The 21,950-nt window shown below is 40.2% G+C and overlaps 1 long non-coding RNA gene across 2 annotated transcripts in view; it reads right to left on the bottom strand.

Annotated features, from left to right (window-relative positions):
* The window catches only part of LOC116808539 (uncharacterized), a 262,272-nt gene that overhangs the window by 220,881 nt on the left and 19,441 nt on the right, over positions 1 to 21,950 (bottom strand). The window contains exon 2 of one of the 2 annotated variants that reach the window (XR_012056681.1): positions 11,907 to 12,033. This is a non-coding gene — a long non-coding RNA (uncharacterized lncRNA). Of the gene's footprint in view, positions 1 to 11,906; positions 12,246 to 21,950 lie in introns of those variants that run through there. The other variant, XR_012056680.1, reaches the window with a different exon arrangement.

The following is a 21,950-nucleotide window of genomic DNA, read 5'->3' as shown; positions in this document are numbered from 1 at the left end:
TTAATCATTCACAATATCACTGCAGTAGCAGGATACACCACAGCATATCTGTACAGGTAATGGTCACCCCCAGAGCCATGGCTGTGCTGCTGATCTGGCACAGGAAGGATGGGACAGGGAGGGGCCTCTGGAGTGTCACCTGTCACAAACAAATGAGCAGAAGGCAGAAAAAGGCATTTCCATTTCATGACAAGGACAGTGAAAAGGGACTCAAAAAAGAGACTTCCTATTGCTTAGGAAGTGCCTGTGCTGGAGACAAAAAACACTGTTTCCAAGCTGTCATTCACTCCTCATGCTGTTGCTGAGACTTGTGTAGTACCAGACACTCTCTGTGTAGGGTGTACTAATACTCCACAATGCACTCCCAGCAGTCTCAGCAACATCTCCAAGACACCAGCTCATCTTCTCTGCAACCACCAAAATGTGATTTTCTGCCAGATACAACTCCAATAATTCACAGACAAACAGCAACCAAGTCCCAGCCCTTTGCTGCCATTGACTCACCAGGGTTGTCCCACAAGCACCACTGCAAACAATATTTACTTAAACATGGAATGACAGAGCTGGATGGAAATGGCAAAGATACACATCTGAGTTGACATGAATGAATCTCTGAAGTCATATTTATTAAAAATTAATGCTTAGAAAGGACAAATGCAACACTACCCTAAAGTATCCTTGTTCAGACTGCAGCAGCTGTTCAGACCACACTCAAAGTTTGCTGGCCCTGGTGTGCTCAAGCTCCTTCAGCACTCACTTTCAGCTTGGCTACTGCTACTGCCAACCCTCCTCATTTTCAACAAAGTCAGACACCAACGCCTTTAAGGCATTTCCAGCCTTGTTGGAGTGCGTTCCTAAAACTACTCCAGTTTCTCAAATTGCTCCCATTAAGGTAAAAACTGCCCTTTTTTTATTCCTTTGGCAAGCACTGCATCTTCTTGGGAGAATAACTCTTTTTACTAGCAGAGAAAAAAATGCTTGATATTCCCTGGGTGCCAGCAGCTCCAGGTCTCTTTCAGATCACACACTTCTATTAGCAGCAGTTGAGAAGTGGCAGTTGTCTCCTTACAAAACATGAGCCCCAAGCTGAAACCTCTCCAGGAAGGCTTGTGTTGGCCTCACACACTCAGCCATGCAGGACAACACTACTTGAGACTTGTAAAACCTCACAGAACACTGTATAAAGCCATTGCTTTGGCACAAACAAGGAATTACAAGTTGCCTACCTATTCAGCCCAAGAGCTGGTTTGCATATTTGCATTTTTACTTAAACTACTTTTTGCTGGACAAGTCTCTTGGGCTGTCAGCAAAACCCACAAACAGGGGTTTATTGAAGATTTTCCCACAGTTCAATTGAAGGTACCCAGAAAACACATCATAGCTGATCTAGATAGTGTTTTGATGAAACAGAAGATTAGTGCAGGCTTCTCAACAAGTTATTCCTCCAGTGTGAAGAAATTAATTAAATTATTTTTTCTTGTATTTTTTTTTTACAACTAAGATTTATAATTTCCCCAATTCTTTTTTTATCCTAAAGACACAATGCTTATGCAAAACAGCTGGCAGACACTCAGCCCCCAAACCTGGAAACCAATTTAGATCATATTTGAAAGAAAAGCAGAACTCTCAAGCATTTTACTGTTATGAAAGATAGTGTTTGGCTGGAGGAGAGGGCCCAAGGCAGGGCCCACAGGCTGCTCAGTGCACCCAGTGAGCCAGACTGAGCCTCCAGGCCAGCAAGGGCACACACTGGCTCTTTTCAGTGGGGACCTTGGCTATATCAAGGGGCAAGAAGGAATCCTTCCTCAGTCTGATGAAAATCCTCATGCCCTGTCACTTCAATCCTACAGGTTCTTCATCTCAGTCAGGAATATGCTGTTCCTGCACTGAGATCTCCTCTGTGAGGATGCTAGCCCTCTACTCAGCTTTTGTGTTCTGGTAATTAATTTCGAGCTTCAAGCTTCAGTTTTTCCAGCTTCCTTTCAGCATACCCATGCCAATTATCCTTAACCTTGTGTCTTATTTAGACTTCATTTTTGCCTTGTTTAGTCTTTTGCATCATTGTCCAGTTTTTTTCCTAAACTCCTGATGGAGTACTTCTTACTATTGTTCAGTTTCCCTTTGATCAGAGAAGTCACTGATTTTCTTCCTGCTCAATCCCTCAGAACAACTTCTGGTATTTTTTGGTTTGGTTTAGCATTTTGTGCACTTGAATCCCCAAAATTACCTCAGAAACCCAAGTTATTAACCACTTCCTAATATTTTCTTTGTGAGAACTTTTACATCTAGTCCTGCTGTTCTCACTCCTTCTTTTGCTACTCATCTTGCAATCACTGTCACTCAAATCATTCCTCACCAGTGAAACTAATCAAACAGTGATTTCCTGCTGATGAGATGGAACCCTAAATGAGTTCCTGGCTTGGAATCCCATCTCCTGACATGCAGAGCTGTCTCTGACACAATACAAGATCATGGTAAGCCATCAGTAACCTGTCATATTCTATTTCTAACTGCTACCCTGTTAATTAACCTCATTATCTGGCGTTAATTAACCCTGGAATCCCATTAGCACCCTATTCTGCCTTTAGGAAGCTTCTATCAGCTGCTCAGCCTGGTCTCCTCCAAGGCAGTGTCACCTCAGCAGCATCACTTAGCCAGAGCAGAGTTAAACCCTGGCACGTGTCCCGAGCTTTGCATCCCAGCCACTTGTACAAGGTGGTTGTGGCTCTGCTTGGGAAGGCCAGAGGAGAGATTTAAAAGCTTTTCTTCAAGAGTAGGGTGTAACTGTCTGGCAGCTGGGGAGATGGATGGAGGCTGGCAGCAAAACAAGGCAAAGGGAACCAATAAGGGAGAGCAAATTAATCTATTCTTTCCAATGATCTGTTTGTGCTGGGGGGGTGTATCCCTTCCTTACATCCACCTGCTTCCCCCCCCATTTCCATTTCAGCCATCCTAACTCCTGCATTTCTGGAGACAAAGCCAGCCTGAAGAATTTCAAAGCACACAAACCAAAATATACAGTAGGTACATTTTTGCAGAAATTAAAAGGGATATGTCATATCACAATCCCATTTCTGCAATCCTCTTCTTTAATGAGTACAAAATCGTTCTATATTTTCATTTAACAGCAATTTTGTTGTCTTCCCTTTTATGATATGGACAACAATTTAATGACATAATTGTATGTGAGAAGTAATTTTTTGAAAATAATTGTAGGAAGCTTAAAATTTCATTGGCAATGTTATTTTAAATTGATCTCAGTAGTGTTTTTAAAAAGTCCTGTAGAGAATGTTGATTGAAATTTATACCTGCAACTTATTTGAAAAAAATCTTAGCAAGAAAGGCAGGGTGGGTATTAAAACACAGCAATGCTGATACTCGAGAGTGAGCTGACACTCAGGGGGATTTTGAGCAAAGTGAACTGGAAATATTTCCATAAACCATATCCCCAGCCTAACTCAATTTATGATACTGACTTTTTTTATTGTTTGTTTGCATTTCAAATGCCAAGAAATTAAATATTTCCATATTTATTAGCAATTTTTAGTAATCTCTTTTAAGCCAAATGGAATCCTTTAAAATTTGAAGGACAATCTGAAATACTGGCAGTTTTTGGCAGGAAATCTAAGTGACCTCACAACACTAATCCTGCCATCCTGCTTCTGCCCATTTTCTAATGCTCTTTATGCTGGGTGTTCTTTGGGGCAGGGACTGAGGGATCATTATCCCACTGAGCCAGAACACAAACCTTCCCAACCTTCTGAACCCCCCTGGCAGCAGCAGCTGTTTGGCACATTTTTGGTGCAGTGACATTAATGGGAGCTGTGATTTGACTTCACCTGGCACAGGGGCAGCCCCTACATGAGGCCAGATCTCAGCAACAGCAGCTTAGGGCAAAACATGTAATCCTGTGCTGTTTCACTGTAATTAATGAGCACAGCTCAGAGACAATGCAGCAGAAGATTAACTAAATCTGTTATGGATTCTCATGCTATTAGAGAATTATGCCTCTTAGCACATTCATACAGAAATTTCTGCAGCCATAACAAAATTACAGTCTATTGTTGTGAGAAAAATTATTACCTGCAATAGATTCAGAAAGTAAAGAATAATGAGGTTTCTAAGTTTACTTCTTATAACCTCTCTAAAAGATTACAAAAATGAATGTCTGTGTTGCAAATATTATGACATGTTTAATGATAATTGTATTAGAGCTCTGTCTCAGCATGTGAAAAAGTTATTAGTGTCACTGCACAGGAGTTTTCCCTTCATGCAGAATTCTTAGCTCAGTTACACAGGAGTAAAGCAAAGCTTTTGCACTGGACACTCTGCTACTTCACTGCTTTACAAAGAACAAAAAAATTGTGATATACTTGAATTTCCATTTTAGTGCAATCCAAATTTAGCAGTGACCAGCTGATAACCCTTTTTGACTGGATTTATCTCTGTGCATCTTGTCCAAGATTAGCCTGTGTAGTTAGTCCTAGAGCAAGTTCCAAGATGATACAAGGGAAAAATAAAAGTAGATCTAATGATGTTTTGAAAACATCCAGATGTAAGATTTCATCTATTTTACTAAAAAAAAAGCTCTAAAAACCAGATTGTTGGTTGAATGATCAGAAGTGAATAATTCTCTATAGTATTTAAGAATTAATTACTGATTCTACCAAATGCCTTCACCTAATCCTCATTAAAAGGTTTTATGATGTCACCTCCTACCTACAAAAACTGTTGTATGCTATTAAGAACATGATTTTATCAGAGTTATACAGTAAAATAAAAACATTCTCTTATAAATATTCTATAAGATTTTTTGCTGCCTTTGCAGATGGTGACAATTTCTTCCCAGAAGACTGACAAACCCAAAACTGAACCACTCTTGAGAGGTGCCTCCACAGTCAAAGATTAAAATCTATTTAGAAATGCAACATGGGCAGTTTTCTGTTCAACAATAGTTTCTTCCTAATTTTAATGCCAGTTTTTCTGCCCTGGAAGAGTCTGTGTATATGTCTTTAAAGGACAGACAGAAGGTTTTCACATACAGAAACCAAAGAGAACTAGTTAGCATTTTTTTCCTGATTTTATGACTAGATTAAGTTTAATGTTTGGTTTTATTCTAGTAGCATAGACCACTCCATTGCCTTTTGTGGAGGTACCAGGGTATGAAATCACACATGATCTCAATGAAATACCCTCACATATTTATTAAAGGACTGTTTTCACTGATAATTCAACACCAGCATCTACACACACAGAGAGGTTTATCACCAAATACTTATCCATTGTTTCTTATCCACAAATAACATTTTAAGCACTGCATCCATGCAGCATTACTTGCTTAAGAAAGGTTGCATGTATTTAGTAAAGCTAAATACCTATTAGGCAACACACCCTGTGAGCCCAGGAATGGCTCTCCCGCATAACATCTCCAGATTGTGCACTTAACCTTGAAATGACAACACTTTCTGGATCAGTGGGCTCGGTGGCTGGTAGCAGGTGAGGTCTGGGCTGCTGGGATGCCCTTGCCAGCTGCTGCTGAGCAGCTCCCTCCTGCTCCTGCCAGCAGCAGAGCTGGTGTGGTGCCACAGAAACCTGTCTGGGATGCAGAGGGCAGAGCCCACAGGTGTCCAGATGGGAGAGATGGCACCTGTAGCTGCAGAGAAGTCTACCAGGGGATGATTTGCTAAAGCCTCCCAAGGGAATTTCTCTGCCATGAGGAAACGTTTCTTCTAACAATTACAGTCTGCACCTCACCATTAGCTGATCACCAGCCAGTGCTACCCAGCATTTTAAAGCCTGGCATGGCAGGGATTTCCTGCAGCTTTTCCTTTGCTAGGTCCAAATATCACTGAAGTTAATTGTCAACCACCTCTGCCCCTCACAGACCCACAGTTACAGGAACAACCTCAAGGAGGTTGTTGTTTTTATTCTGAGTGGAACAGAGCCATATCAGAGATCCAGGAGGTGATCAGTGCTGCCTAATTAATAGATGAATAAATGCTGAGGTAATTTATCTTCTTCTGCTACACATGTTGAACCCAAGTTTAACCAGAAAGTGCAATATCTTATATTACATAATTAATACCCAGGATTTTATATAATTACTACCCAGGATTTTGCAGTCTGGGTGATACCTCATTGGATCCTTGCCCTGATTCACACAGCATCTTCTTTCCCAGTGGATGCCTGGGGATTTCATGGTGCCAAAGGCAACTCTTTGCAATTTTACAGTGGACTTCTGGTATCAAACAGTGTCCTTGAACAACTGCTCTTCAGAGAGACACATACACAATTTTCTTTAGCATACCAAGGAAAAGACAGACAGACAGAGACAGACTATACTACACTCAATTTTTCTTTGCACTTTCAACAGATTGGGGGAATGTGATTATTTTCGTACCACATGCCTTGGGGTAGCAATACTGGTCTTCACACTACCATGAAAAAAAGTCATCAAAAGTAAATGTCTCCATTTCTCAGTCATCTGCCAATAAAACCATACTTTGTGAGATGTACAACCAATGGCCTAATTGTGATTTTATTCATCATATGGGCCTAGAAATGCCCAGCTTTGTCTCATTGTTCTTTCACCCATTGTCTTCACAAGGCTACCAAGTTTTGTGCTGTGACAAAATGTACACAGGTTTGAAGCATGGAAGACAATACCAGAATGGAAAATTTCCCTACTCACTACTTGCAGCCCAAATCCTGAAGTTCTGCTAAGGGATCCAACAAATTCTTCACTGCTGCAGCTTGGAGCAGACTAGATATTAATAAAGGAAACAATACCTAAAAGTTTATCCTCTGTGACTTAGTCAATCACAAAAAACCTGATCAGACCTCAAGAGTCTGAGTTCCCGTTCATTCATTAAGTGTAAATATCAGGCCAGAAATCTGGAGAAATATGCAGATACCAATAAAGGCTAGGAACAGCACAGTCTTTGAAATGTCAAAGTTCTTACAGATTAATTATGCAACTATGGAAAACAGGAAATCTTTGTTTGCTTGAACCTAAGAATAGCTGCTTAAATGACTGAAATAATAAAAGTAGACAGAAGTGCTTACAGGTTATTTTTCTGCATCCCAAAACCTTTAGTAAAAAAGGAATTTAAAGATATCTGATCTTCTCAAATAGCTTTCTTTGAGATAAAAAAAATCGTAGGGTGGGGAAACCTAAACCCTAATCTGAACCCAGATCAAGGAAAATTTCCTGCTGTAACCATCTGTGAAAGTTGGGTGAGCATTAGGCAGGCTCAGGAATCTGTATGGTTTCATTAATTGAAATGTGTTCCATTGTAACACAGATTCCATCAGGATTTTAATTTTTGTTTGCTTGGTTTGTCAGGGGTTATGTTTGCATACCTGGATACTTGGTGAGAAAGGCAGAGTCACTTCCATTCACTGTAGGATAGGCATTAGTAAATGAGAATAAACAGCAAATGTCTGCCCTGCATTCTGCCAACCCTCCTGATTCCTAGAGCAAGAACAGGCTGGTGTCACCCTGGCACTCTGCCATATATTCACCAGGCTTATCATCACTTATATTCAACATAAATACCATCCTTAACACAGAGATTGGGCCTCTTGCACAGCCAATTTTTGCTTTAAGAAAGTAAGAGCTGCTGCTTCAGGACCAGGGATTAACTGGGGCTGATCTCTTCTCGCCTTGCAGTTAACCTGCTCCTGGCATAAATTCAGACATACAACTGCTGTTTACAGTACCAGACAGCCCCAGGGAGCGGAGCATGGAATATTCCACATTCTGATGCGAGATGCACCCAGAGTACATTTTACTTGGGACCCAACTAATATCTCATTTTCAGGAGCTCTGAAATTAAACATATTTCATTTAAGTAAGTGCAAAGGAATACAGTGCACAAGCCCAGGCCACCAGGCACCATCCTTTCCCAGTTCCAGCCTATTAGATCAGTGTCTGCCAGCTGACTCAAAAGGAAGATTACACTGATAGTTAAATTTTCAGGTTAATATGAGATAGGCAAGTTGAACAAAGGGCTTTGAGCTTTCGATCAGCAGTGGAAACCTGGTACTGAATTAGCACTAAATACTGGTCTCGGAGGAAAAAGTGGTGGCAGACTGTTCTGGTCCAAGGGAGAATTCCAAGCTTAGAAGAAGGCCTTGAAAATGAGGTGAAAAGGATGAATAATGTGCAAGGATTGGACAGAAAAGCACACTGCTTAGAAAGCAAAAATGAAAGGCAAGAGACAAACAGGAGCAAAGGTGTCAGGGAAGGTTTAGGTTGGGTATTAGGAAAAAAATTTTCACTGAAAGAATAATAAAATACTGGAATTGTCTTCCTAGGGAGGTGGTGGAATCACCATCTCTGGATATGTTTAAAAAAAGACTGGACTTGGCACTTGGTGCTATATTCTAGTTGTGGTGTTAGGGCATAGGTTGGACTTGATGATCTTAGAGGTCTCTTCCAAGCTCATTATTCTGTGTGTTCAGTTTTTAAGGAGAGCACCTATTCCTACATGTGTTTTTTAAGCATCAGTTTTACATGTATTTCACCTGCAGAAGGAGTATTTAAACAGCAAATTGTTGACATAGCAATCTGGACAGCAGCACAAGTATTTAAAGATTACATCATTTAGGAGCAAGTAAAGTGGATTATTTAATCTGTATTGTAGATTGCAGAGGATCATGGTAAGTATCAAAGAAGTCACAAAGAGGAAAGATTAGAGTTTTCCAGACACAGGAAGCACACAATTTGGCTAAAAAGGAAAGGGACAAAGTCTGCCTTCTATCACACCGATTTATACCTGGAGCAACTCAGCTGGTGAGTTTTCTCAATAGAAATCAAACAAGGGATATGAGATTTAATGGCCAGCTGACCTGAAAATTTGATCTTCAGCAACAGAAACACTTAAGGGAAAATACTTAAAAGAAATCTGGTACAGAGAATAGTAGCTGTGTGAAGATGACAGATCCCCAAACACACTCAAACCTGACACCCTAAAGCTCAGCTCAGAGTCTCTGGGGACAGTGCTCTGTGCAATGGTGAATGAGTTACACACAGGCCCATAAGTACAATCACTTGTTCTCAGTGCAAGGAAAAGAAAAATACAAAAGTATTATGCAAGACAGCAGTATGTCAGAAACAACAGCATTGCATACTCAGCAGCTGAGTTGGAAGCAGCCAATGTATTCAACACTTGCTGTTTTCCTTGCTACTCTTACACTTATTCGCATGCCAGGAATTTCTGAAAAGTCAACATTTCAGCACACTAACTCAGGAAGAAGCAGGAGCTCCACCACAGAGGCATAAAGTGATGGCAGTGATCCTGGAAGCCAGCCCTGCCTCATGTGCAGGCTCCATTGGCAGTGCTGCAAAGCAGTGACAGATGCAGGATGTGGCACCCCATAGCACCTAAAATGAGCTTGGGAACAGCTCATAGTGGGCAGACCTGGAGCTCTGCTCTGTCCTGAGGCAAATGACACCTCCTGACTCCACAGTCAACTATTATTTAAAATATTACACATCTTGGCAGGACATTAATTCACAGGTTTATGCATAATGACAAAGAAACTTTCATCACTATGAAAGATTAATTATATATACATATGTATTTCATTATTTTCCTATTTGAGGACTATTTGAGGCAGAAGGAAGGAATGAAAATCCAAGGAAATAGAAACCCCCTCAAATTCCCTACCTCAATTGAACATTCTGAACATACCACATTGATACACTGATTAGTACCTTTGCAGTGAATTTAATGCAAAGTGGAGAAAACAGACTGCCCAGAGACCACAGGGCAAGAAGAATATAACTCCTTTGGTACTTCGTACCTCCTAATCATCTGTGCTGAATGAATTACATAGCAAAAACAGCAGGGAAATTGTCTTATTTCATGGTCTACTTAAATCTTCTAACACATTTTCTGAAATCCAAACAAAATGCTTAGATCTACCATACATCTGAGTGTGTTTTTGCTTTAAATGGCAGCTGTGGTGTTATGCAAATGTAGCTCTACATGTAATTAATGTATATTGTGATAAAGCTGCCAGTTATTAATAAAGTCCTAAATAGAATCAGAAAACTTTATTTTTAATGTGCTGTGATTTTCTATATATGATCAGGCCTTGCATGTATATTCTTAGCTGAAACTATAAATAGCATTTAATAAATGGGACAGGAAGTATTGTCTTAGTCTGTGTTCTATTCTTTGGCTGTCATGTCCTTCCTTTTAATGTGTTTCCCCAACTTTGGGCTTTTCACATTTGTTCTAGAACAATCAGCTTCGACACAAGGGAATTATCATCTCCCTCCTGGTTCATACTTAGAAAACAAATGAAGGTCATTTTTCTGAAGGACTGAACCTCAGTGACCCTCTTTATCATTCATATTGTATGTTTTCCATTACAAATATTTCCTGTTTTCTCAAAGAATATCACAGCAACAGAAGCATTTCTCCTGTGTGTACTGCTTCCAGTGAATCCAGATTAATGGTGAAGGCAGGGATTTCTGCTGCTGCACTGAGGGGACAGACCAAGCCAGGCACAGGATACCTCTATTGCAAATTATACTGCATGCAAATCCAGTCTCCTTCTAAAAGCAGCAGTGCATAGGAATCCTCAGACTGGCCTACTCCATTTCGGAGGATTTTCCCTTTCCTTTTATTTGGCTTTTTCTGTTTTACCCTTTCTTTCCTTTACATCATATTGTCCCTCTATTTTTTACTCTAGAAAAACCAGACATTCCTCCCACAAACATCCTTCTATTAACTGCCTGTCATATAAACCCTTAATCTCCTAATGTTGGCCTTGATTCTGCAATAAGGAGAATTTCTCTAGAGTCCAGGGAAGCTCATTAATGTCAACTAGCATGAAATGTCACCTTTTCTGTTTTCCATCAAAACTCTTCCTGGTTCTATCAGGAAGAAAACTCAGATTTCAAACAAACCATCCACAATTATTACAGAGATTTGTTTAAATCCTACTTGTAAATGCCACTGATTCATTGATAATAGGCATCCCATTTTGTTGTTGTTGTTATTGTTTCAGACATACATACTGTGAACTTTATGCCAAATGAAGGAAAGTGGAAGAATTAAGAAAGCCTGGGACAATAATGAAAATAATATAAACAGACAAAGTTTTCTTTTTGTAACAGAATGTATGTGTTTGTTGTGACATGCTGCATCAGGGATCATTTTGCAATTAGAGATTTCCATTTAAATCAAGAAGCATTTGTTAAATAAAAAGATAGAACTGCAGACAATTAAATGAACTCCCACGTATATTGAGCTCTACCACTGCATCTCAGTTAATCATGGTGAAATGTGTAAGCTCCCTTAATTAGCATAGTCAAAGTGAACTAAATTTTATTTCACATCGACTTTTTTTTGGGTCTCACTTTTTCTGCAGTTCTTTTTATCAAAGCTCTGCAGTATACTAGCAGTCAAGTCTGTTCCACAGAGAATGTAACTCAATTATTCATTTGCAAGCTTATTTCTAAATAGATAATAGTAATGGATAAAATCTAAGTATGCATCAGGGCTGTTAACACCTGCCTTTATCAGTTTGGCTCTGTGGACAGCAGCAGACTGCACTGGTCCATGGCTAAACAGCACACTACATTGCCACACCATTTGCTTCTCCAGCTGTTCAGTGTGGCCATGCTAACCAAACTCAGGGCTAAAAGACCAGTTCTGTTACTAAATATTGCTTTATTTACTGTACAAAATCCCAAGCTCCTTCTCACAGGCCATCATACACCTGATGCACACAGGCCATGATACACCCAGGGCACCTTTCCAACCTTCCTCACAGCTCCCAGAGCAGAAAAATCACAGAAAACTGAAAGAATGCTCATTGAAAAACAAAGCAGATGATGTGTGTTCACCTTTCCACATAAACCCCTGCTTTAATTAAAATGTACTTACAGTAGAAGGTCTCAGCCTCACTCAGCATATCCCCAACTCATCCAGCACCTCCAGATAGACACAAACTCCAACAGAGCAAAGAAAATTGTTCTCCAGCTTCTGGAAGAGTATGCCATATTTTTGCCATCTGAAAAAAAAGAAGACATTTTTTCAGAAACAACAAGAGGGAAACTGTTAGAGGTCAGGCTATTCCCAACTCTTGGAGCTGCCTAAGGAATGGAGAGGAAAGGAGAGCCATGTTGGCATCTCTGCTCCCCAAAGCCCTGTGGGTTTGTTTCCCAGGATGAGGCTCATGAAGGGCAGAACATTTGCTAGCAAATATCCCAGTCCCAGGGAATGGCAGACAGCATGACACACACACGTCACAGCAGTGTGGTGACACCCTCTCACTGAACACATCAGTGTCATATTCTCTTAGACTGAAAATAAACCCATCAGGGCTTACGTCTGCTGTTGCCATGTTATAGTCACTATATTATTGCATCACAAAATGCATATTTATGTTTGCAACAGGCTTCCTCTGAATAAACAAGAGCATTTCCTATCATGCACCTCGTAGAGCAGGTAAATTTGCTTTTTGCACCACCTCACATACCAGATTCCTGTGGGGACTCCAGCAGAGGCATGGCCGACACCAAAGAAGGCTTCAGGCATCTGCAGGCCCTTATTGCCCTTTAGCCCAGCCTTTTATAGCCCTGATTGTTAATGCACTGCACCTGTGTGTCCTCTGCTCCCTTTGGTGGTTGGTCAGTGCCCTGGGCACTCCCTGGCTCATTGCTGTCACTGCTCCTCACAGCTGTGCCCATGGGGATGAGGCTGGGCCAGCCCCAACCCAATCACCACAAACTGTGTGCCTGCAACAGATCCCAAACACACTTGGCCTCTGTGCCTGTGTTAAACAATGCTTGTTTGCTTCTAGGGTTCTTCACTAGGCTTGGGAACTCTGTGTTTTCCTACAATGCTCCTCTGGAAGTTCTAAAGTGAGAGCACTCAGTCAAATGACACCCCCTTGCACAGGTTTCAGGTTTGGGAGACTGGCTGTTGGAGGAATCCATTATCCTTCAGGACTTTGCCCAGCAGCCCCGCTGCAGTGCCTGGCATGCACAGTGATCTCCACATCCTCTGGTGTGCTCTGGCACCCGATGAGCCCTGAAAACTTTGGGTTTAGTCCCTCTCTACCCCGTTCTCAGTCCTGTTTATTGGGGGTTGAACAGGAGAGAGGATCTGACATTCCCTGTGGCTTTTTGCCTTTTGAACAGTTCATCCAGCCAGCAACCAGCAGCCTACAGACGAGACTGAGGCAGAACATCCTGCTGGCCATTTATTTGAAAGTCCCTAAAATATGGACTGCATTTCAAATTGTTTATGCTCTGTCATCAGCAAGATCTCTCCATGCACCTCCAGCCCTTTCCCTCTCCTCAGGCAGCTGGTGTGGAAGCTCCCAGCCCAAACAGGAACCACAGTCACTGCTGCAAGATCAAGCAAGCAACACAGCCCTGTGCAGAAAGCAGTTTCACTGCACAAATTCATATTTTACATCACATCAGGAGAACAAAAAAAGAGAGAAAAAAGGAAATGGAGAGGACTGCAGTTAGAGCCATTAATGTTTCATGAAGCCTCTCACATCCTTGCTACAACTGACAGGATAAAAAAGATACAGTCATTAAAATTCAGATAACAGGATACTGCCTTGGTGTTCTTTATATTAAAATTCTGGGCTGAATTATTGCTTTGCAGAAATATGTGTCTCTCTCTCTATTCTCTTGCATCAGTGTCTCAGGAAAGACCTAATACATCAGCAACAAGAGTCTGTATTGCTCATGTAGTGCTCTTTGTTGTCTTATGGGGAAAGGTTTTTGTTATATTACAGGAAGGTGTCTGTGGAGCAAGATGTATATGTACATTCCAAGGTCATTTTTTCCCTTTTGTTAACAAGAATGTTAACAAATGTAAACACCAAAGTTGGAGGAAAAGACTGAAATACTCACAGGTAAAGTTTCCCTCTACATCTGCAAATTCTGGGAGATGTTTTGCAGAGTAGAAATTTAAGAACCGCAATTGGGACCCACATTTCCACTGTGCTATTCTGCACAGAACAGTGTTTCCAAGGTGACAAAGAGGCAATGTAAATAAAAATCAGAATTTCTGAGCAGAACTCAAAACTTTTGAAGCTTTAATTTAATCTAGCCTTTATGAAAATATAAAGGTTTGATTTGGGTTTGTTTTTGCTCTATTCCCTTATGAAGTCTAGGAGAAAAAATAAATGCTTTCTCACCCTATTAAAAAGCTTTACATAGCACTCATATTTAGAAGTGAAAAAGATCATGAACCAAGAAAGGGTTTTTACAAAACCTGGTGAAAATAGTTTTTAGACTGTTGAAAGCAAAGCAACATTAAGTTTTCCCATCCCTATTTTTTGAAGATTATGAAAATCTCTTTCTTTCTTAAGCACAGGGTTTTGGTAGAATGCTATAAAACAGAACAACACCACACTATTTACATGCAGCTGGAGCCCCTGATTTATCCCACAGATGGAAAGCCCAAGTTGATTCATTACCCTCCTGCTAATCATCACACAACCCAGGCTCACACACCTGCCAGCGGTGGCTTTTCTAGTCAAGCATGAGCGCTAATGAAAAAAGCAAAATTTGTTTCATGAAGAATCAAGTGCACTTTGCCAAAAGACATAGAAGGAAATACGGGGGACAACCCCATGATTTTTCAGAAATTTGCCTTCTTTGATAAAAATTACAATTATCTGTTAGCCTGTGCAGCCTGCTTTGTTTTAGACACGGGATAGATACAATTTTAGCTTAGCACCAGTGGAAATCCTGAACAGACATCAAAAAGAAAAGATCTTCAGTTAGGTTTCCATATGCAGCTCTTTAATTGTATGTTGTCAGCACTGAAGAAGGGCACATGCAACTTTTAAGTTCACTCTGCAGCAAAAAGCATTTGGAACTAAGTGTGCACCTTTGAGTTGTCTGCATTTCCTCCACTGGTAGCTCAAACAATACAGCTTATTTGTAGTGCAAGTAACAAATCCTACAAATAAACTCCAAAATAACAACAAAACCAAACCACTTGCGTGGCTTCTGGCTCTTTCCTGATGTCACTGGTTCAGAAAGTTTATGAAAACCACTGCCAACCCTACAGAGGATGAAGTTCAGGCAGGAATAATGAGGAAAATCTCCCTGCTGATGGCATTTCCCACCCTCAGAAAACACCACACCTTCCTCCCCCTCAGAAAACACCACACCTTCCTCCCAGCTCCCAGCTGGGCCCCAGCCCTCATTTAAGTGGGCAGGCAACTGTTTTATTCTCAATCCTTATTCAGAGGCTTCTTATTAGAAATTTATTTCCTTCTTTTAAGTATGGTGCAATCTAGCATTAGGACCATCCTAAAAAAAGCTGGAATGAAAAATGCGGCCTCAGATTCATGACAGCCAATAGGAACACAAATACTTGGTCTGATTTAAGGTTCAATACTGAGCACAGCATTTTCTCTGTGTATCTTCCCCTCCCTTTAAGGGTTTAGATGAGTTTTGAGTCATAATCAGGGAAATTTATATTCTGTGCAATTCATATTTCCCTGAAAAGGGTACTTGAAAACATTTTAAAGTGTGTTTTGGAATATATGAGAGTAAAAATATTTCCCTTATACCATGCATGTTATGTAGTTTTTTATACTATTAAAAAGGAAACTAAAATTTGACATGACATTAAATGTTTGAATTATTGAGAATGAAAAGCCTATCATTAAAATATAAAGTTATTGGTTTTTAAAAGAAGTATGGCATAAATACATATTGAAAATTAACTTATTGTGTACAGTAATCTGACATTTCTAGGTGACTGTCCTTACTCCATAGCCAGGCTCATGCACCAATGCACACTTGGAGGAAGTTTGTATTAGCTTGAAAAAAACTTCCTGAGACTAACAGTCTTCCCTTATCTTTGGAAAACATTGTGTTAAGTACCTTTCTATTAACTTCAGTAAGATGTGTGAGGAGACAAGAAAAACACACTCATGGACTCATCCACACTTTGTCTCTCAAGATTGCACTCATCCTCTGGATTTTTCTTCAAATCTCAGTTTACCCTCTATTTTTGTCAATGCAATCTTCCAAGAATAAATAATAAAGCTTACTGCTGTGAACCTTTAAACACCAGAAACTAAAAATGTTATATCTGAAGATTCCAGCAACTTCAAAATTGACCTATGTTAAAATGATAAATTTAAGTCTACACATAGGGACCAAAGAGAGTTTGAATTATCATTTCCCTGGAAGTTGTACAGAAATAATATTTTAATTTCTTGTGCCAAAACCAAAGATGTGGTAAGGTCTTCAGGAGTGCCAGGGCTGCACAACTGCACACTGGCCCCAGGGACAGCATTGGAATTGTCAGCAGGACACAACATTCCAATCACTAGCAAAGGGCTGAGACAACTGCTACTCACAAAAGCAGGTTTTATCAGTGAAATGAAGTCAATAAATCCGTATGTACTAATTTATCTTTTGGATGTTTGACAGGCATGAGTCTTTGCTATCCTTTTATTCTTAGAAGGATAACCAAACTCTAAAGGGTAGCCAAGAGATTTTGAAGGGATAACCCTCTGAAATTATCTTACTTTTAGAACATGAAAAATTTTTAACAAGCTGTGCATATGCAGCTGATACTGAAGTAATGCTTAACTAATAATAAAAAAAGAAATTTCTCTCTGATCATGGGCTACAGATCCCTGGCAGGACTCATTGTGTTCTGTGTTTTAGAAACAAAAAATGATACTTATTAAATATATTTATATGGATCTCAGCCTGCACAGAGATTACACATCCTGCACAGGGGGCCACATCCCTCAAGAGATGGCAAGGAGACTGCATGGTGTCTGTCCCAGGTGTCTTTCCATGTCCAAACTTCCTGGGTATTTCTTCTGCTCAGGCCAAAGTCTGACCAAACTCCAAAGCAGACATAAAATTAGGAATACATTTTAGCCTTACATGTCTACCTCTTTCTTTCAGTTCAATTTCTATTGATTTCTCCTTTTTATCCATTCAAGGGTTTAATTATGTGGCAGGGAAAAAGATCAAATAAATCCAGCTCTCTGCCTATTATTGTGGAAGACAAACAAAGCACCGACACTCACTGTGAGACTCAGAAACAGGAGTGGGCGCTTCACTGAGTTAAACTTTTCCCTTTGTTTTTCTGTGCCCTAAGAAAGTCACTAAGAACTCTTTCAGGATTTGACACAGCTTAAGAAATACAAGGTGCCTTTTTTTAATAGGCATGTGCCTGTCAATACTGCAGGCAAGGAGAAGCTAGAAAAGTCCAACCCTTGTGTATGGCCATGGATCATGCTGCTGTTGGGGGAAACGGGGAACTTCAAAGCAAAGAAATTGGAGCTGAACAGGAAGGGAGGGAAATGCAGTTCAGCCCACAAAAATATGTTCACAGTGGAAGACTTGAGATTATACAAATTATATTTTAAAACTTCAGAAGAAAAATCTTCCTGCTTTGTATTTTTTTTTTAAATTGAAACATCAGAGAAGACCATCATGTGGGAAACAAGCAAGGATTAACATAATGATGCATAGTCTAAGTAGGTATTCTATGAGTTCCCTCATTTTATAACAATGCTGCAGAAAAGACACAGCTCTGTTAAAAGTATTCCCATCATATTCCCTTGTATTGCCATGACTTATTCATGGAAAAGAGAAACTAAATATCTGTACAAGCGATTTCCAGTCCTCTATTTTCCTAAAAGAAGGTTATAAAACTGCTTGATTGCAACAACTACCAAGGAACATATATGATGTTTCTGAAAGTGGCAGTTTGTAAGGGACATATAAAACACTGTTAAAGAACAGAGACATATCCTTGTGTGCTCTGAAAACATGAAGTTTTTCATGTTGGCTGTTCTGCAAAGCTTGAGGGTAAATTACTTAATTTCTTTCTTGGATGTCAACTCTTTCCTGTTCAATAATATACACAAAATCCTCAGCTTTAGTAAAAATAACATTTCCTGAGCCCTGCCACTAGGCATTGGTGGGAAGCAGAATTAAAAGAACCAGACCAGCAAATTGGTCTCCTCTTTATCTTATTCCTGGGAGGCCAGTGTCACCAAGGCTCTGTCTGGGGGTGTGTCAGTATGTTTGTGGCACAGACACCTCAGCCCGAGCCACAGCTCTGGCTGGGCTCTACTGCTGATGCTGAGGAGCAGGGGAAAGGCAAAGGACTCCCACCTCCAGCCCTGGGATAACTAACCCTTCTCATTTTCCTTTCAATCAAAAGGACAGCAAGTGGTGACATTTAAATGCCATTCTGCCTGGTTATAGGATGTTTTCCTTGCAACAAGGAGGAAGAAAACATAAATGTGAGCAGGCAGGAATTGACAGAGTGTGTTTGAAAGCAGGATGTCTCGAGGGCCCTGACTGTTCCCTGGTGCTTTCAGATCCCTTGGCAGGGGTGTGAGCAGCTTTGCTCCAGTGGGCCAGCCTGCTCTGTGCACCCCACAGCAGTGACTCAGGCAGCCGAGTCCATCTCTCCATTCACCCGAAAGCATCATTTGATCCCTCCTCTCCTCAGACACAGCAGTGTGTGTTTACTTCAGAGACCCCCTAATCGACTCTCCCCAGTAACCCAGCAGTCTGAAAGAGATTTATCTTCCTGTCTCAAGTCCCCATCTGCCAACTCTAAAGTGCAGCCTGTCCATCTGTGACTCTTACTATTAGCTCATTCAGACAGCCACTTATTTGGAAAAATACATCAGGACACTAGAGACAGGGAAAGAGAAATGTATCTTAAAAGAAACAAAATAACCAAGCAATGCATAAATAGGACTCAGGTCATCAGCAGAGTGAGTGAAAATGCAAGCTTCACATTTGTTTCCTCAGAGAAAACTGGAAGAAGAAAAAAGAAGTATAATCTATTATAGCAAATATCTAATATTCTCACCACCTTCAGTTGTAGGAAGGATTCAGTTTTATCTTTCAGGAGGAAAAAAATGAAATAAGACTAGCTATTCATACTTTCTCTAGAGTTTGAAATATCAACTCTCTTTCACTGGCTAAACATTCACCACTGCTGGTTTTCTACCACTGAAGCTGCACCTCTAATGAAGCATTAAGGGTGACACAGTCACCAGAACCAGCTACTGCTACAATATTCAGCTGTGCCACTGCTTCCCAATCAGAAACTTTGATGGAAAGGGTGCTGCACCAATTCTCTTTGGGGTCTGGCCAAGTTTCTTCAATCTAGTTTGACCAGCCCCCATTAAGAGTCCTTTTGCAGCTGTGGTTATTAGAGGTGAGTGGATTAGGGAGGTGATGGTGTATGTTCCTGGGACATAACTTGTCTCTAGCCTCCCTGATAAATTTTAATCACCCAATCCCAATGCACTTCTTCTCCAGTCTTTCAATTCTGGATTTATCCCCTAAAATTGTTTTCCTTGAGAATTGTACAGCTAGCTAATTGACTTTCTGTTCCTTCTCTTGCACTGTGCATGAATGAAGTCTCATCAAAATTCTGCTTGCAGCTCTTTCCTTTAATAAAAGTATTGTATTCATAAACCATTCGGATGGAAGGTTCACAGAAACCACAATAGTATTTAAAGAGGAATAATCATTGAACGAATACTGGGCATCTTTATAGGAACTCAACTTCATATGAAAATATCTGAGACATGTGGCTAGAAAGGAATGGACTGTCACAGCCCAAAATGGCAAAGCTTTAAGAAAAATTACAAGAAATATATTATTTTCTCTTTCTCCTTTCCTCTCCTTTTTTCATCCTCCTTTTTTTCTAAGAAAGATCACGGGAAACTCATGCTTGAATAACGTCAATGTATAAAATAGAACAATATAAGTTTAATAATTAATATGTAAGTTATATAAGGATAGAATATAAAATACGTTCAGCTCAAAAGCCATGTCAGAGTCAGATTTGGGTCTGTACCCCTGATTTCCAGAGCTCTCAATAAAAGCACCTGCATATAATCATATCCTGTGATTATGTGTGTTCCTGAATGCTAAAAATTCTTCCTGCCTTTCCAAAACTTATTTCATTGGATGTCCTTTTACATTTTGGACAACACCTCTGCATCCACAAAAGCTAGGCACCAGTACCATATTTGGCATCAGACACACTCTGTGTGTGTATACATTTTTTTATGTAAGGTATAAAAGTATTTTTAATCTAGAATATTGACTAGATCTGTGTTTTAGTTCTGTGACTACAAAATAGATTTTCCTCATGGATTTTCTCTTGGCTCTTTTTTTCTCCACTGAACTCAGAATTACATAAAACCAACATTTTGTGTGGCATTTGAGCTTTTTTACATCTTAGCATCATTCAAAAGAAGGAATTTAAACTGCATGTGATGGAAAGGTGAACAACTGAGAAAGTGTTCTGCTGCTGCCCCACAGAGGTTCCTACACTGCTGCCCCAACTGTCTTTCAACTCTGAAGGAAAGGCTGAGCTAGATCTTCCTGACATTTTCTTCTAATATTGCCATTCAAGATTACGTCTGACACCAATTTTAATTTGGGAGAAAATTGTACCTCTGGCACCAAGTTCTTAGTTCAGAACATCTGTGCAAAGGCTTATGAGCTCTGCAGGGGTATCTGAGTTATTTCTAATGACCATTTAAGTGCCCAACAGTTTGCCATTACAGCTGTTTTCTCTAAACACCTGAACTGACCATGAGGTTTCCAGGGAACTAGACACTGACAGATTACTTTTTTCCTCTAGTAATAGTTTGTAATGCCTCTGGAGTCAGGAAACTTGTCTGCTTACACGCTCAGGTGACAGATTTCTCTTTCAGAGTGTGGTCACTGTGAAGCTCAAAAAAAAAAACCAAAAAAGAAAGCTCAAAAAATGTCTTCAATATGCAGATAAAGCAGAGCTCAGTGACAGAGAATAGCTTTGCTTGCTGTCAAATGGGAGAATGGGCACTTCCTTAGAAACAATGCTCTGCTCAGTGCTGGATGGGAGACAGCCCATGGTCAGGAGGGAAGGAAACAAAGGAACAAATAGAACAGACTGACTGAAGCATGACAGGTGTGAAGGTGTTCTCCCTGTTCTCCTGCCTCCCAGTCCCTCATGCATCAGCTAGATGTGGAGGAGAGAGCTGTAATAGCTCAGACAGTCTCAAAATGTCTTTGTGCCAGCAAAAAGCACTCAGGTATGTATTTACTTTAAAAAGACAGACCCCTTCTGCTCCACACTGCTTCTCCCCACAATATCAGAAGGACTTTTAAGCCTTTCTTTTCACTTATATTCTGCTATTTTAGTAATTAATGTATCTACCATAGCAACACATTTCAAGCTTGAATACATATAGTACATTTATTGTTCTTGGAAACACTCTCAGATACACAGTTCAACTACTTATGTTTCCTATATCGTATTCACAACAGATGTTTTTCCTCTTGTACAATAATTACTTGTACTCTGTTCCCATTAGGTATGCACTGAGTGAAAAATTATATGATTACTATTTAGTCAGTTTTACCATGAGTAGCCTGGAGGGTTATATTTTATGATACATTTCTAATCACTGTACCATGATAAAATGATACAGAACAAGTCTAGAGGTGCACCTGACCATCTACCTATGGATAGAGTTTTTCAAGGATGACCCTGATGTTCAATTACTGCTCTGGAAGTCAGCATTGATATCCTGATCCCTTGCTTGCTACAGGGATAAGTAAAATCATAAACGAGCTATTTTAGGCTATTAAAAGAGTCTCAGGAGGAATTAAAACTACAAAATTGTCTGTCAAAAACAAATTCTGTCAGATTTGTGTTCGTAAACTTTTTCTGAGCTCGTCATTCCCTCATCAGCAGTCAGAAGGGCTGCACAGAATTTCCTAACAACTACAGTGCTCTCAGACTCCGAACCCTCCCTTTCCTGCTCTCCACAGCTCCTCTAGTTGGGCACATTTATGCCATATTTTTGCCACCTGTTTGCCTGTAAGACCCTACATGCCAGATGCAGCTGTTTAGGGTGGTATCTCTTGTCATATGTCTGCTGTGGATCCT

This window comes from Taeniopygia guttata, chromosome 6 (assembly GCF_048771995.1).
Source record: "Taeniopygia guttata chromosome 6, bTaeGut7.mat, whole genome shotgun sequence".
Classification (NCBI taxonomy): Eukaryota; Metazoa; Chordata; class Aves; order Passeriformes; family Estrildidae; genus Taeniopygia; species Taeniopygia guttata.
Note: the sequence above shows the minus strand (reverse complement) of the source record. Positions and strands in the feature narration are given on the sequence as shown.